Below are 17048 nucleotides of genomic sequence, written 5' to 3'. Positions count from 1 at the left end.
TTTGAAACCCAAGAAGAAAATGACACTGACCTCAGGACGCTGATGTTAATTGTTGCCTGCGCTCTCTCTGAAGAGAATCCTCATGCCTCATCACATGCCTTTGTGGAAACATTCTGAGGAATTTGTCTCAGCCTCAATCTCAAGAAACTTAAATGTCTTTCCCAATCCACTCTAGATGAAGTTATAACCCATCTCCACATTAAGATCACAACAAAAAAACTCTCAAACTTGGAACATTTCCCTTAAACAGGAAGGTACTTTTCACCTCAGGCTGATATTAATGCAGAGATCCAACATCATATCCAATTTGAGACAGTCACCTTTGGACACATAGGGATGAGAGCTGTCGATGATGACCATGACATCTGCGCTGACACCAAGACAATTGTGTACAAGGCAGTCTTCCTCTGACTCCTCTATCGGGCTCCAAACCTTGGACTACCAACAGACATCACCTCAAGAACCTTGAGAGTTATGAACAACACTGTTTGGGGCAGATTATCCACATCACCTAGGACAGGTCTATTAATTTCAGCAGCCTTGGTTTAACCAATAGCAGCAGCATCGAGGCTATGATCATCCGGAACCAATCCCCCTCGGCCAGCCATGTGCTTGAGATGTCCATGATCCAACTATCAGAGTAAATCTTCTTCGGGTACCTTACTTCAGCTGGGCAAAGAAGAAAAGGGCAAATGAAGCATTTTGAAGACTCACTGACAGCTTCCCTCAAGAAATACAACATAGGTAACAACACATAGGAGACCTACATTCAGAAGAAACTGACTTGGAGGAATCTCCAATATGAAGCCACACAATTCTTTGAGAACACTTGTCAGGAAGATGAAGTACACAAAAGGTACCAGAGAAAGGAATGCCAATGATCTCAAGGTCAGCGACCACTTCCAAATCCCAGAAACACCTGCCAAAAGTGGTAGGAGGTATGTTTCCAGGATCAGCCTCATCAGCCGCACAAGGACCCATGCTGCCGTCATCACTGACATGGAATGTGTGAAGCGGACAGTCATATGCATTAGCAAGTGATAGACATGTATGTTAAATGTATGGCTTCTCATTTCTGTTCCTTTTATGGCAGGAACATCTTCACCTTACCTCCTCAATCCAGCTCGCTCATGATTTTGAAAAATCCATCAAATCTCTGCTCAGCCTTCTTCCCTACAAGGAGAACATTCCTAACTTCTTCAATCTAGCCTCATAAGTGAAGTTTCTAATTCCTGGGACAATTCTTGGAAATCACTTCTGCACACTGTCCTACATTCCTCAGCTAATGTGCCACCCCTGACTATGCACAATCCTCCTCCTGAGGTCTAACCAGTTTCTTATCCAGAAAAGGTCACGCTACCATCTCCCTACAAATAGTCACAAAGCAGACTACAGCAGGTCGACATTACAACATGCTAAAGGAGACACAGGGAAAGGGTAATAAATGTTAGCCTGTCATTAATAATCATGTCCCAGGAAGGGAAAAACAATACAATGGCAATGATATAGTTAGTTTAATTTCTGCTGAATATTACTTGCAGGGAGACTGAATAGCCTGTGAACAATTGTCAGATTTGAAAAGGGGAGCCACCTGCTACTCTGAAATGCATTTCTGAAGAAGGGTCTACGCCTGAAACGTCAGCTTTCCTGCTCCTCTGATGCTGCTTGGCCTGCTGAAGGTGCTGATAGTCATTCAGTGCGTTCAACAGGGATCGGAGCAGAAACCAAGATGCTGACACTCTTTTTAACTGTGTCTGTCCTCTTCGGACATCAAGTTGCTGCTCGGGAGGTCGTGGATAAAGTGGACAACTTCTGTGAAGAAACTGATTGTTCCGAACCAGAGTCCACCATTATGGAGAACGTGAGTACAGTTCAAGGTTCATGCATTTTGTCATTTTTGTACCAGTGGAAATTATTTAATGACTGCTTTCAATTCTCTAACCTGTAGCCTATAAGGAGCCCACACCTCAGTTATGAAACATAAGAGGGAGGTGAAGCTTATCCTCAGGTCTCATTGACAACAGATTCGGTGCATACTCTGTGGAGATTGTAAGACTGAGCGGTCACCTCATTGACACTTCCAAAACTCTTAAAGGGCTGGCAAGGGTAGATGCAGGAAGGGTGTTACTGCTGGCTTGGATTCGAGAATCACAGAACACAGTCTCAGAATAAGGGAACAAGCCATTTAGGACTGAGATGAGAAAGTATCAGAACAAAGTAAGAACGTGAAGTTCAAGTCAAAGAGCAGCTCCAATATTTCTGCCTCGCTCCTGTGTCTGTTGTTGGATATTCTGTTGAAATTGGTTTGTTTTTGTCCCAAATTCTGAAAGAGGAATGAGGCCCAAATTGAATTCCATTGAAATTTCTCTTGGTCTCACGTACATCTGCATTAACTTCGTATGGAAGATTTTCAACAACATCCTGTTGTTTTAATACTGACAACAGAAGGGAGAAAATGATCCATTATGCAAAAAATGACCAAGGTGAAATAGTTGAATGGAAAACAAGATGAATTAACAGCAAGATTTACTACAAAATCTCCCAATTCTCTTTCAAACTCAAAGTTTGATTGATGCCAATGTTTCATCCAGACGCTTGGGACAGTCCTCCAAACAGAATTATTTACAGCGACACTTCAGCCATATCATGTGCTCATACAATTTATTTTCTTGTTCGAGGGTTATGAAGAAGTAACATTTAAGCCTTCTCCATGGGTTGAAACAGCAGTCATTGGAATGGATTTAAAAAATGAAGTGAAGACTGGCCTCGATAGACTTTCAGGTACTGTTTTGGATTAAAGTCCTGTTTGCTGTTCTGTCAATGTGACATTGGAATAGGAGCTAACACTTCACTATTTGGCCTGGCTCATTTGAAACTTTCTGTGTGGAGATGCACACTGACCAATTGATTCCAGATTTGCTGGATTTCGTTGTTGCTCCAGGATGTTGCGCATTGTGCCCTCCATTACTAACCCACTGGAATCTGTGGAAGCTGTCCCCACATGCATGCAGTGGGACACTAAGTTCACTTTCCCATTCCAATCATGATCTCCCATTTGACATTGGGCATGACAAAGTTATCCGGCCAGAATTAAGTGGGATGAAGGAATGTTTTCTAACGTCAGGACCAAAATCAAGGCAACGGGGCAGAGGAGTGAGCTGGGAAAGGGCAAGTCAAGTGGCACAGCAAGAGACAGAGCATCTCATGGGAATAGTGTATCAGTGAATAAGGTCAATGTAAAGATTATCAGGAAGAAAATTAAAGACACTTTATTTTAACATGCAAAGCACATGAGATGAACTGGCGACATCAATAGAGTAAAGAAAAACAAATCCAATACCCTGAGGTATGAATGAAAAGTCACCGATGCTGGGAAGTAAATATTCTAGAGTCTGCGAACTTTCACAAAAATCAAGGGAATATGAAAGGAGCTGCCCTGAAATTAAAGGGTGACAAAGAGCAGTGGTGAGAAAGGATCCTGGTTCAGAATTTTCAGAAGGAAAATCAGTATCGATGGAGATTAGGAATAACAAATGCCTGTGGGAAGACTTCAAATATTTCACTTCCCAAACTTGTATTCATTGCTTTACAGCTCACAACTTCAATGAAAAAACAATGATCAGAATAGAACTGAATTGCACAATAAGTTTGAAAATGATATTATTTGGTCCCAGACAAGAACATTGAACACAGTGAAAGACAATGACATTGGCATGACAAGAGGATTGGTAAAAATAAATTTGTTAACGGGACAAAACTGTACGGCCATTACCAAACTTTGTGAGACTTTTAAAAATATAATTAAGAACAGACACAAAATTAAAAATTCAGCAAGAAAGCTTCATCAACAGTTTGTTACTGAATTTAATGACAGAATTACAATGAAAAGAATAATTTTCTAAGGTTGCAAATAACAACAATAAACCTCAGAATTGAGAGTATTTCAGAAAGAGTTGTGTTGACCAAAGACATCAGAAGGAATAAAAGAGATAGTAAGAATTGCAGATGCTGGAGAATCTGAGAAAATAAGGTGCAGAGCTGGATAAGCGCAGCAGGCCAAGCAGCATCAGAGGAGCAGGAAGGTTGACAGGATTTTCGGAAGAAGGGTCTAGGCCCAAAACGTCAGCCTTCCTGCTCCCCTGATGCTGCTTGGCCTCCTGTGTTCATCCAGCTCCACACCTTATTATCAAAGAAGGATAAACAGTTTGTGAATTCGCTTTTGTAGAAATGTAAAGAGGAACTAAAAGAGACATTGCCTCTATCATTCCCTAGCTGTGATATTTCTCCTGTGAGGAACATTCAAGGCGTAAGTGAAAAAAACATTTTGTCTCAGTCTTCAAAGTGGAAGATATAAATTGGACACCAGAAAGACAGGGAAACCAAATAAAACTTACTCAATGCAAAATCCGTTTATTGTCACATACACTCCATTGCAGGAGAGCAGTGAAAAACCTTCACAATGTCTGCCTTCTGAATGTGACACTTCCGGTACAAGCGCCTCGGTACAATCCTGTGGGACTGGGCCCACTCACTCTGGTCCCTGCGGGACTGGGCCTGTTCACTCTGGTTCTCCACAGGACTTGGCCAGCTCACTCTGCAACTCTACTATTCAGGAGCATGCAGGCAGAGAAAGTTCAAACCAAAAGAGGAGAGAAAAATAATGGAAAAAATTTAAAGGAAATGGTGAGCACAGGAGAGCCGACCAGAGTTCATTTGAGAAGACAAAACATTTTGGTGAAATTTACAGGACCTAAAATTGCCAAATGTGATTGCCAAACCTAAGGGTCAATAAATATGGAGCTGGAAAATCACAGCAGGTCAGACTGCATCCGAGGACCAGGGAAGTCAAAGTGTCAGGCTGAAACCCTTCGGCAGGACTGCCAACGCTGAGGGTTCTGAAAAACGGAACAGCCAAATGTAATTATCCAAAACCTGCCAGATGCTAAAATGGAGTGAAAGCATTCTCGTCATATATCATGGAAACAGACACTTTGTTCCAACTCATCCATGCTGACCAAGTTTCCGAAGCTAAACTCGTCCCACTGACCTGCATTTGGCCCATATCCCTCTAAGCATTCCCTATTCATTGACCTGTCCAAATATCTTTTGTTTGTTACAACTGAACCTGCATCGATCACTTCCTCTGGCAGTTTATTTCACCTATGAACCACCCTCTGTGTAAAAATGGTGCCGCTTGGGATCCTTTTGAATCTTTCTCCTCTCAACTTAAAAACATGCCCCCTTCTTTTGAGCACACTCACCCTCAGGAAAGGACTTTGCTATTTACCATATCGATGCCCTTGGTGATTTTATAAACCTTTATAGGGTCACCTCTCATCCTCCTCCATTCCAGGGAAAAAATGTCCCAGCCTATTCTCCCACTCCTTATAACTCAAAACCTCTTGACTTGGCAACATCCTGGGAAACCATTTCTGTACCCTTTCCAATTTAATCATATCCTTCCTCTGACAGGGTGACCAGAACTGCACACAGTACTCCAGAAGAGGCCTCACCAATATCCTGTAAAACCTGATGTCCCAATTCCTGTACTCACTGGCCTCAGCAATGAAGGCAAGCGTGTTAGATGCTTTCTTCACCACCCAGTCTGTCTGTGACTTTTAAAGAAATCTGTATGTGAACCACAAGTTTTCACTGTTTGACAACACGACCCAGGGCCCTACCAATAACAGCGCAGGTCCTGCCCTGGCTCGCTTTTCTAAAATAGAAGAGCTCGTCTTTTTCCAAATTAACTTCCAACTTCCACTCCACATTGGTCCAATTGATCAAGATCCCTTTGGAATTTTAGATAACCTTCTCCACTGTCAGCTGTTGCACAAATTTCTATAAAATGGAAATGAGGAAATGGAAATAAGATTGTTTTTCCAAGAAAGGTGACAGAAAGCAAAGAACGACAGGGTATTGGTAGAAAATTGGAGCTGATAGTTAAGGAAAGCTGAATAATAGTTAGAAACACAACATCTGATCAAAATGCATAATGTTTAAAGATCCTTGTGAAATTATTTAGTTTTTTGAGGTTGTAATTAGTGAGTTAGGAAAAAAGGGAATCAATATGTGAAAAATACTCAAACTTCCAAAGTCTTTTGATAAGTTTATTCACAAAAGACTAATTTGAAAGTGAGCACTGGAGGTAAATTATTAGCATGGATGCAGGATTGGTTCATGAAGAGAAAACAGGAAATAGAAATGAAAGTAGCATTTTCATTTGGCTGTGCATAATTATTAGATGCTCCAGATATCAGTGTTGTGCCTCCACATATTGGAAGGAGTTGATTCCATTGAAAGGGACAACCTTGTGATGACACTTGAAAATGTGAATGTATTGAAATAGCTGAAAAATCTTGGGATTCAGAACTGGGTTTTCATCCTCAACTGAAGGCTAAGAGTTGTCTCCTGCGCCCTGGGCAAAAAAATGAAGAAATTCTGGAGTCAGCTATAGGCTGCAGCCAGGCCATGAACCTGGGAAAAAGATTGGAAGCGGCTTTTTCTCCCCAGTTCCAATAAAAGCAGAAAGACACTGCACCCTTGTCCTAACACAGCCCCCAACTGCACCCCATCCCAGCGCCTCCAACCCCCAAACAACATCCCATCCAGGCCACAAGCAACCATGACAGTTTCTCACAATCCCCCAGGTAAGGAATGCCCCTCAAACAAACTCCGTAGTCCCTCAATTCCCCAGTGCTATGGGGCACTATTGCCTATTTACCCACTGTACACTCCTCTTTCTCTGACCGAAGTGAACAGTGGCAGTCATCAAAACCCTTCAAAGCCTTTATTGTAGTCAATTGAATCTCTTAAACTTGTGTAAATAAATATACTGACGTTGACAGTTGTGCTCACAGTCAGAGCTGTCAATCAAGGGCGACAGGTATTTCCAGAGAATGATAGATGTGTGCGCTCTTAACCAATTCATCGCCCTTCCCCAATTTGTAACTTCTAAATCGCTGTATGCAATGCTACTACTTACCACCTTGTAAAATGCTGCAACTGTGTTTCTTTTTTTTTCTGCAGAAACAATTGTTCCCCTCACTCCACCCTGGGGAGTCATTGGATACATAGAAGATGGCAAAATACAAAATAATTTCAAATTATTCGTGATATTATCTCCTCAAGCCAGAGAACCACCTAAACCAAAAGGGGGTGGCCATGGGCACCTGCATGGGCCCCAGCTATGCCTGCCGATTCCTCCCACTTCCTACAGTCTAAAGGGGTGGCCATGGGCACCCGCATGGGCCCCAGCTATGCCTGCCCGAACTCGTCCTCACCCTCAACAAATTCTCTTTCGATTCCTCCCACTTCCTACAGACTAAGCGGGTGGCCATGGGCACCCGCATGGGCCCCAGCTATGCCTGACCGAACTCGTCCTCACCCTCAACAAATTCTCTTTCGATTCCTCCCACTTCCTACAGACTAAGCGGGTGGCCATGGGCACCCGCATGGGCCCCAGCTATGCCTGCCCGAACTCGTCCTCACCCTCAACAAATTCTCTTTCGATTCCTCCCACTTCCTACAGACTAAGCGGGTGACCATGGGCACCCGCATGGGCCCCAGCTATGCCTGCCCGAACTCGTCCTCACCCTCAACAAATTCTCTTTCGATTCCTCCCACTTCCTACAGACTAAGGGGTTGGCCATGGGCACCCGCATGGGCCCCAGCTATGCCTGCCTCTTTGTAGGTTACGTGGAACAGTCCCTCTTCCTCACCTACACAGGTCCCAAACCCCACCTCTTCCTCCATTACATTGATGACTGTATCGGCGCCGCCTCTTGTTCCCCAGAGGAGCTCGAACAGTTCATCCACTTCACCAACACCTGCCACCCCAACCTTCAGTTCACCTGGGCCATCTCCAGCACATCCCTCACCTTCCTGGATCTCTCAGTCTCCATCTCAGGCAACCAGCTTGTAACTGATGTCCATTTCAAGCCCACCGACTCCCACAGCTACCTAGAATACACCTCCTCCCACCCACCCTCCGGCAAAAATTCCATCCCCTATCCCCAATTCCTCCGCCTCCGCCGCATCTGCTCCCAGGATGAAGCATTCCACTCCCACACATCCCAGATGTCCAAGTTCTTCAAGGACCACAACTTTACCCCCACAGTGGTTGAGAACGCCCTTGACCGCGTCTCCCGCATTTCCCGCAACACATCCCTCACACCCCGCCCCCGCCACAACCGCCCAAAGAGGATCCCCCTCGTTCTCACACACCACCCCACCAACCTCCGGATACAACGCATCATCCTCTGACACTTCCGCCATCTACAATCCAACCCCACCACCCAAGACATTTTTCCATCCCCACCCCTGTCTGCTTTCCGGAGAGACCACTCTCTCCGTGATCCCTTGTTCGCTCCACACTGCCCTCCAACCCCACCACCCAGCACCTTCCCCTGTAACCGCAGGAAATGCTACACTTGCCCCCACACCTCCTCCCTCACCCCTGTCCCAGGCTCCAAGATGACTTTCCACATTAAGCAGAGGTTCACCTGCACGTCTGCCAATGTGGTATACTGCATCCACTGTATCCGGTGTGGCTTCCTCTACATTGGGGAAACCAAGTGGAGGCTTGGGGACCGCTTTGCAGAACACCTCCGCTCGGTTCGCAATAAACAACTGCAACTCCCAGTCGCAAACTATTTCCACTCCCCCTCCCATTCTTTAGATGACATGTCCATCATGGACCTCCTGCTGTGCCACAATGATGCCACCCGAAGGTTGCAGGAACAGCCACTCATATTCCGCTTGGGAACCCTGCAGCCCAATGGTATCAATGTGGACTTCACCAGCTTCAAAATCTCCCCCTCCCCCACCGCATCCCAAAACCAGCCCAGTTCGTCCCCTCCCCCCACTGCACCACACAACCAGCCCAGCTCTTCCCCTCCACCCACTGCATCCCAAAACCAGTCCAACCAGTCTCTGCCTCCCTAACCTGTTCTTCCTCTCACCCACCCCTTCCTCCCACCCCAAGCCGCACCTTCATCTCCTACCTACTAACCTCATCCCACCTCCTTGACCTGTCCGTCTTCCCTGGACTGACCTATCCCCTCCCTACCTCCCCACCTATACTCTCCTCTGCGATTCATGGGGCTGTTGACATCAGGTGCAGAAGCTGGTCAATGTGAACCTTTTCATGAATCGATACATTACAAATCCTTTAGCTTCTTCTTCTGAGAACATGGTTGTAACTCCCCGTTCAAATGATTCAGTTCACCCAAAGGTGGCTCATGTTCTTTCTGTCATTCTCACAAATGTTTCATTTTGCGTTTTTCTGATGTGGAAGTGCTGGTGTTGGACTGGGGTGGACGGCGTCAAAAATCACATGGCACCAGGTTATAGCCCAACAGGTCTGTGTGAAAACACAGGCTTTCGAAGTGTCAAGGGCACTTTCACTCTCTTTGACCAGTGCCTCACCCAAAATACATCGTTTCACTGTGACATCTGGCGTTCTGTTCGATTACAATCATTTCAAACGGTGCTTTAAGTGCTTAAGGAGCTGAAAGGCCTGCTCTTGCTCTTCTTTTCACTCTCTAAATGCTCCACAGTAAACATACATCGTCTTAATTCTGTTGCAGGGCATTTGATGAAAGTGATGGGAGTAACCTTAGCAGCGAACAATATGAAGGCCGAGTGTTCCAATTGATGAAGGCTTTGGAAGCAGACAACAGACCCTTTGACAAAACTTTCTTTTATATTGGTTGGTTTAATGGACATGGGCTAATGGAAGTTGCCTTTCAAAAGAAAATTTGAAATTGTTCTGAATCGTTCAGACATCAAACAGTGAGATGTGCTTATTTCTATTGTATGGTTCTAAATTTTTTGATCTCCCATCTGGTACACATTGGATTTCAGTCTGCGTATGTGTCAGTATTTGGTGTTTGAACAACTTCCCCAATCTCCTCTCTTCAGACCCCGATGGTCCTGTTAATAAACACTGCCCTCCACCAGCAGTGAGAAGGATTTGTCTCCAACCCACACAGCCTCATTTTGACATGGGGAGCTTTATTCAGCTCTCTTAACTTCGACAGTCACGCGGGTTTTGCCTTTTCTGACATTGTTCTAAATTCACTGTTCAGATATTTTTAGTCTAATTAGTTTAATAAGCTTTTTTATCGTGAGTTCAGTTCAAAGTGTCACAACATAATCTTAGGGAGGGGGATCTTGATTCTCACAAGGGACTGCACTCCTGTCACTACCCAATTAAATAAATTGCAGAGAGCACAAAGGCAAGGAAGCGATAGTGAATACTTATAAAGCAACGGTTTGACTTCACTGTGCTGGATTCATTTATGATGCATGGATTTTAGGAAGAGTGGAAAGATTTTAGTGATTCCTCTGGTGATATGATCTAAACGTCCCCGTACTACACACATACATTGGACTAACTCCAATTGTACATGGGTGGGAGACCCTCCATTGGGTCATTCAGCAATCTTTCTTTTCTCTATGCTTGTCTGTAATAAATTGGCTCCAAAGTGTGATTGAGAAGATTTTGGTGACAGGTCTCATTCCATAATGTTCTATCTTCACACAGCACTGGATTACATTTGTTGATCCCAGTCATGCTCATCAGAATGTTTAAAGTTGATGTGAAACAAATGTATAGAGAATGGGAGGTGTTGCAGAGCACAGAGTATTGAAGCTGTTACATGTAAAATCATGAGCATTGTCAGATGTGAGATTGGACTTGGGCTCTCTCACTCTCAGTTCCTTTCAGATTGAATTATTTGCTGACAAGAGAATGTTTAAACTGTGTAAAGGTACAGAGAATTTTTTTTACCACAACTGGAAAAATTTCAATCCATGTGTTAATAGTTCGGACTTCTGTACCGTGAAAATACAACTGGACAAATATAATTGTATCGATCCTAGACTGTGTACAATATGAAGGGCAATATATTCACTGAGAAACCTGCCAATGGGACACCGAATGTGTTTGAAACTCTAGAATGAAGTACTTTAAAATTGGTCCATTTTATCATCCAGAGACTGAAAATGAAACACCATTCTGATTTCCGCAAAAGTATTTTTGCATTTGGAAAACAGACTGACCAAATATACAATTAAGAAAAAGTTTTATTTTCCTGTTAAATTTGACCCACTCACAGGTTTCTCTTGTGGAGTAAATGAGCCATTATTTTCTAGCCTTTGCATATCTGTTGTTTTCCTAATTGCTGGGAATATATACTCACTGTGAAATAAAGGGTGATGCATTACAACACCTTGTTTGTGGTGTGGAAGTGAAGCCGATGGCTAGCCAGACAGTTATTTTGGGAAAGGCCCATACATCCATCCTCACAAAGTGGGAACAGTCCCGCTATTCAGATCCTTGATCCAGATCCACCCATTTAATACAATCATGACAGATATGTTCGATAAGCTATGAAGCTGGAAAAGCACAGCAACTCAGACAGCATCTGAGGAGGAGGAAAGTCGATGCTTCGGGTCCTGACCCTTCACGAAGACTGGGGAGGCGGATGGGAGCTCAGAAATAAATGGGGGGGCGAGTGTGGGGCTGGAGGATGGTAGGTGAGATGGTGATAGGTGGATGCAAGTCGGTGGTTGTTGAGATTGGTCAATGGGAAGGGTGGAATGGAGAGGTGAAAAGCAAGATGACCAGGTTATATCAGGTCAAGAAGGCGGGAATGACAGGGAGGGCTGGGGTGGGGAGATTTCGAAGCTGGTGAATTCTATGTTGAGGTCATTGGGCTGTAGGCTCACGTGGCAGAATATAAGGTGTTGTTCCTCCAGTTTACATGTGGCCTCATTTGACAGTGGGTCAGGGCCAGAATTGATGTGTCACCAAGGGAGTGGCAGGGGGAGTTGAAATAGCTGGCAACTGGAATGTGGTGTTGCTTGGAGGGTACAGAACACAGATGCTCCACGAATCAGTCACCAAGTCTGCACTTGACCTCTCTGATATAGAACAACCCACAGCTAGAGCATAGGATGCAACAGCCCTGGTTAGAAGAAATACTAGTGAATTCCTGCTGGATCTGGAATGATTGTTAGGGGTCTTGGATGGAGGTGAGGGGGGAAGGTGTAGGGGCAGGTTTGCACATTCTGCAGTTGCTGTGAAAGCGGCTTGAGGGGGGGGTGGTGGAAGGGTTGGTGGGATGTGCAGTGCTGACGAAGGAGGCACGGAGTGAGTGGTCCCTATGGAAAGCAGGTAGGGATAGGGAACGAAATGTATTTGTGCTGGTGGGGTCTAACTGCAAGAGGAGAAAATGGCAGAGGATGATGTGTTGTATTTGGAGATTGGTGGGCTGGTATGTGATGGCCAGGGGCATTCTTTCCTTTATGTTCTTGTAGAGATGGTGGTTTGAGGGCAGAAGGGTGGTATGCAGTTGACAACATTATGAATCACAGGAGAGGGGAAGTTACGGTCCTTGAAGTAGGAGGACATCTGGGATGTCCAGGAGTGGACTGCCCTTCCCATGAGCAGATGCGGTAGAGGCGGAGGAATTAGGAGCACGGGATCGCAGCCTTGCAAGAGAGTGCATGAGACAAGGGATAATCAAGGTAGCTGCGGGGCTCAGTGGGTTTGAAATGGATGTCAGCGCAAAGCCAGTTGCCAGAGTTGGAGACAGAGAGGTCCAAGAAGGTGGAGAGGTGTCAGGGATTGTCCAAGTGAATTTGAGTCGGGATAAAAGCTGTTGGTGAAGTGGAAGAATTTTTGAGGTCCTTGTGGAGCACGATGCCGCACCAATACAGTCATCATTGTAGCAGAGTAAGAGGTGTAGAAACCCCACACAGACAGTCACCCAAGGCTGGAATCAAATCGAATCCCTTGTGCTGCAAGGCAGCAGTGACAGCCACTAAGCTGCCGTGCTGCCCTCTTCCATATGACCTCCCAAAATGTGTCACACCACAACAGTCCAGTTGAAATTCCAAGTTCCAATTCTCCACCCAACTTTCCAACTGATCTACATCCTGCTGTATCATTTGACAACCTTCCTCACTATCCAGAACTCTGCCAATTTTCCTGTCACCTGCCAATATGAGAGATAGTGAGCATGACTTTATGTGGGGAAGGTCTTGTCCCAATTTTTTTAGTTTTTTTGAGGAAGTGATGATGATGGTTTAAGAAGGTAAGGCAGTGGATTTAGAAACCCTACAGTGTGGAAACAGGCCCTTTGGCCCAACAAGTTCACACTGACCCTACAAGTATCCCATCCAGACCCTTACCCCTATTACCACCTAATCTACACATGCATGAACACTACAGGAAATTTAGCATGGCAAATCCAGCTAGCCTGCACATCTTTTGATTATGGGAGGAAACCGGAGCACCCAGAGGAAATCCATGCAGACACCGGGAGAATGTGCAAACTCCATGTAGTCGCCTGAGGGTGGAATCAATCCTAGGTCCCTGGCTCTGTGAGGCAGCAGTGTTAACAACTGAACCACCACACCGCACTAGTCTACATGGATTTGACTAAAGCATTTGACAAAGTCCCTTATGGTAGGTTGGTCCTGAAGATGAAGTTACATGGGATCCATAGTGAGTTGGCAAGTCGGATACAAAATACGCTTAGGCATAAAGAGAGAAGGTAGTTGTGGAGGGATGTTTCTCTGGCTGGAGGTCTGTGATCAGTGGTGTTCCACAGGATCAGTAATGGGATCCCTATTGTTTGTAATATTTATCAGTGATTTGGAAGAAAGTGTTGGTGATCTGATTAATAAGTTTGCAGACCACAAGGAAATTGGTAGAGTCGTGGATAGAGAGGATGGTTATCAAAGCAGGATATAGATCAGTTGGAAAGGGGCTGGAGAAATGGCAGATGAATTTTCATCTGGATAAACGAGGGGTGATGTACTTTGGGAGGTCAAATGCAAGAGAAAAGTACACAGTAAAAAGGCAGGCCCTTTGGAACAATGATATACAGTGGGATCTTTGTGTGCATGTGCATTGCTCCCTGAAAGTGGCAACATAAGTGGATAAGGTGGTAAAGAAAGTTTACAGTATGTGTGCCTTCATCTGTTGGGTCACTGAGTATAAAAGAGTTGGCAAGTCACATTGCAGCTGTACAAAACTTTTCTTCAAGTACTAGAAGGCACACGTTTAAGGTGAGAAGGGTAATGTTTGAAGGAGATGTGCGAGGCAAATTTTTGCACAGAGGGTGGGAGATTCCTGGAATGTGCTGGCAGGGGTGGTGGTATAAGAGGATATAATAGCGCTATAATAACACTGGGATGCAGGCTATCATATCCAGGCAAATTGTCTGCCTTTAAACTCATTAGTTTGTTAAATACTTTGTGCCTTGTGCTAGACTGTCACAAGATCTTTCCTCCCATTTGCTCCTTCCTTATCTATTATAATTAGGATGTTTATAGTGTCCCTTACTGTGAAGATCCATGTTGATTAAATGATCTGCAATTTCCACTTACCCATCCCAGTTCCCCAGTTATGTCCTTCAAGGGTCCCACACTAAGGAGAAATATTTCAGGAAAACTCCTTTGCTCAAAGCAGAATGACCTTAGCTTCTCCAACTGAACCCTGTTACCAAAATTGAAGGTCAGGCAGTGATAAAGTTACTGGATGACATCCAGGGCCCCAAGCATATGCTGAAGGCACATCAGTTTCAGTCACAATACAGTACGTGGTACAGTTTTATTTCAGTAAGACCAAGAATAAAAAAACTGGTCCAAAGCAACCAAGAGATCACTGCTGATTATCGTAAGAATACACGCAGTTCATAAATGTCCTTGAGGGAAGGGCATCTGCCGTCCTTAACAACATGTGAGCCCAGATCCACAGCAATGTGGCTGACTTTTCACTGCCTTCTGGACAATTAAGGATGGGCAATTCCAGCAACATCACATGCCCTGAACAAATAAAAAAGACATTCCTGCAAACATTCCAGCAAGACACCTCCGCACCCTCACAAGGACCCACACATCTTTCCTAAAGTGTGGGTGATCATCACCTCACGCAATTCTCTGTGACTTAACCGGCTCAAAGCTTCAGCATGACTTCCCTCCACTTGTACTCAATACCTCTAATTGTGAAGCTCAAAGTTTTCTCAATGAGTGCTGCCTCCTTCAATGATCAATGCACCTCAGATCCCCCTGTTCCTGCACACTCTTCAGAACTGCGCCATTCACTCTATAATGATTCCCAACATCCCTTTCTCCTCACCTCACTCTTCTCTGTCCTAAATTCCACCTGCCATGTATCTGCGCATTCTGCTACGTTATCAACTACAGTGCTGTAGCTGGGGCTGAGCTGAATGGAGGAGGGTTGTCAATGATCTGAATGGCTGTCACATGTTCCTATTGCCCTGTTAATCTACTCTGATCCAGGCAGGTTTTGTCATGAGGAATGTGAATTAAAAATGTCTGTATTCATAATACTGTTGAAGAACGTTTCACAATTCATTTGATGAGCAACAGTATGAAGAACAATTGCCTGTATTCCTGAAGGACTTGGATCAGGAAAACAAGCTGTTTGATTGGAGATGTAATGGTATGAAAAGCATAGTTTTTATGAAATACCTTTTAGAAAGATTCCGAATGCAAGCTTTGTGGAAATTTCTGCTGCATTTACCATATTTCCGAGTAGTTAAATGTGCTTAATCAGAACCCATTTGTCCTGCCCCCACATTGTACTGACCCACAGTTGTATGCATAATTCTGGTCTCCTTACCCAGAAAAAGCAAAGCCTCATACTTGGGGCCACAGCGCCAGGGCGGTTGACAGTGAGTGGTGGGAGGAAGTAACCAAGGCTCACAAACACTGCAGTCAGGGGAGGAAACCTCATGCAGAAGGTTCGCAACCGTGAAATGCAGTTTTCTGCTTTGGGTTAGAATGCAGTATCTGACTAAGAAGGGAGTAAGGAATTGAGAGACAGCAAGAACCGCAGATTGCTGGAGTCAGAGATAACGCAGTTTGGAGACAATCTGAAGAAGAGTCCCGACCCGAAACTTTCCTGCTCCTCTGATGTTGCCTGGCCTGCTGTGTTCCTCCAGCTCCGCACTAGAGTAAAGAATTGCCTTTGTGTGTGTGTGTGTGTGTGTGTGTGTTCTATTATATGATGACCTCCACGTTGAAAGAGGGCTTCTGAGTCCTGGGCTTGTGCGCTCCGTCCACATTTCTGAATGTTTTTCACTCTCTTATTTTTTCTCCCCCATTTTATTCTGTTTTCTTTTGCTTAGATTATTGGTGAAGAGCTCGGTCCCGGCGATGGTATTGAACATGATGAATAGGAGTCTCGCAGCAACATTGCTAAGGTATTCCTACAGTCGGCTCAGCATGAAGTTTAACTTTCGCCCTTTTGGCGGCTGTGGATGGGGAAGGAGGTTCCAGGAAACTGCTGCAGCAGCAGCAGAGTGGATCCAGCCATTCGTGTGGCAGCAACCCTCATCCTGGGGAGAGAGCCCATTGACTCGGCTGCTTTGGCCTGGGTGGCTTCAGGTCCCGGATTGCAATGGCCTAGCTTTTTGTTGAGATCAGAGATAATGGGAACTGCAGATGCTGGAGAATCCAAGGTAACAAAGTGTGAAGCTGGATGAACACAGCAGGCCAAGCAGTGAGATGCTGCTTGGCCTGCTGTGTTCATCCAGCTTCACACTTTGTTATCTTGGGTTTTTGTTGAGACATGTGCACCATCTTGGCTGTAGCATTGTTGGCCTGGTCCATCCTGGGAGGGGTTTCCTTTCAGCACCGCTTTCTATTTGTGTCAGTCTGGGTCTCCTTGGGGCCGCTTCTTTGTGACTTCGTGCGGAGTTTTCTGTTGGGTCTGGGACAGGGATTCTGGGTTTTGGAGGGTTTCGGGTCCTCAAGCCTATGGCTCTAAAATGGAATAAGTGGATTTTATCTTCAATTCTCTTTTTCTTCTTTGTTTTATTTTGGTGGAAAGACTTATTTCTTTATGCGCTCCCCCCCCCTCCAATTTTGTAGTCAAGATCTGAAACTAGGTACCTGTCTACTCAAAGATAACAAAGTGTGGAGCTGGATGAACACAGCAGGCCAAGCAGCATCTCAGGAGCACAAAAGCTGATGTTTCGGGCTTAGAACCTTCATCAGAAAAG

Source organism: Stegostoma tigrinum, chromosome 4 (assembly GCF_030684315.1).
Source record: "Stegostoma tigrinum isolate sSteTig4 chromosome 4, sSteTig4.hap1, whole genome shotgun sequence".
Taxonomy (NCBI): domain Eukaryota; kingdom Metazoa; phylum Chordata; class Chondrichthyes; order Orectolobiformes; family Stegostomatidae; genus Stegostoma; species Stegostoma tigrinum.
Note: the sequence above shows the minus strand (reverse complement) of the source record.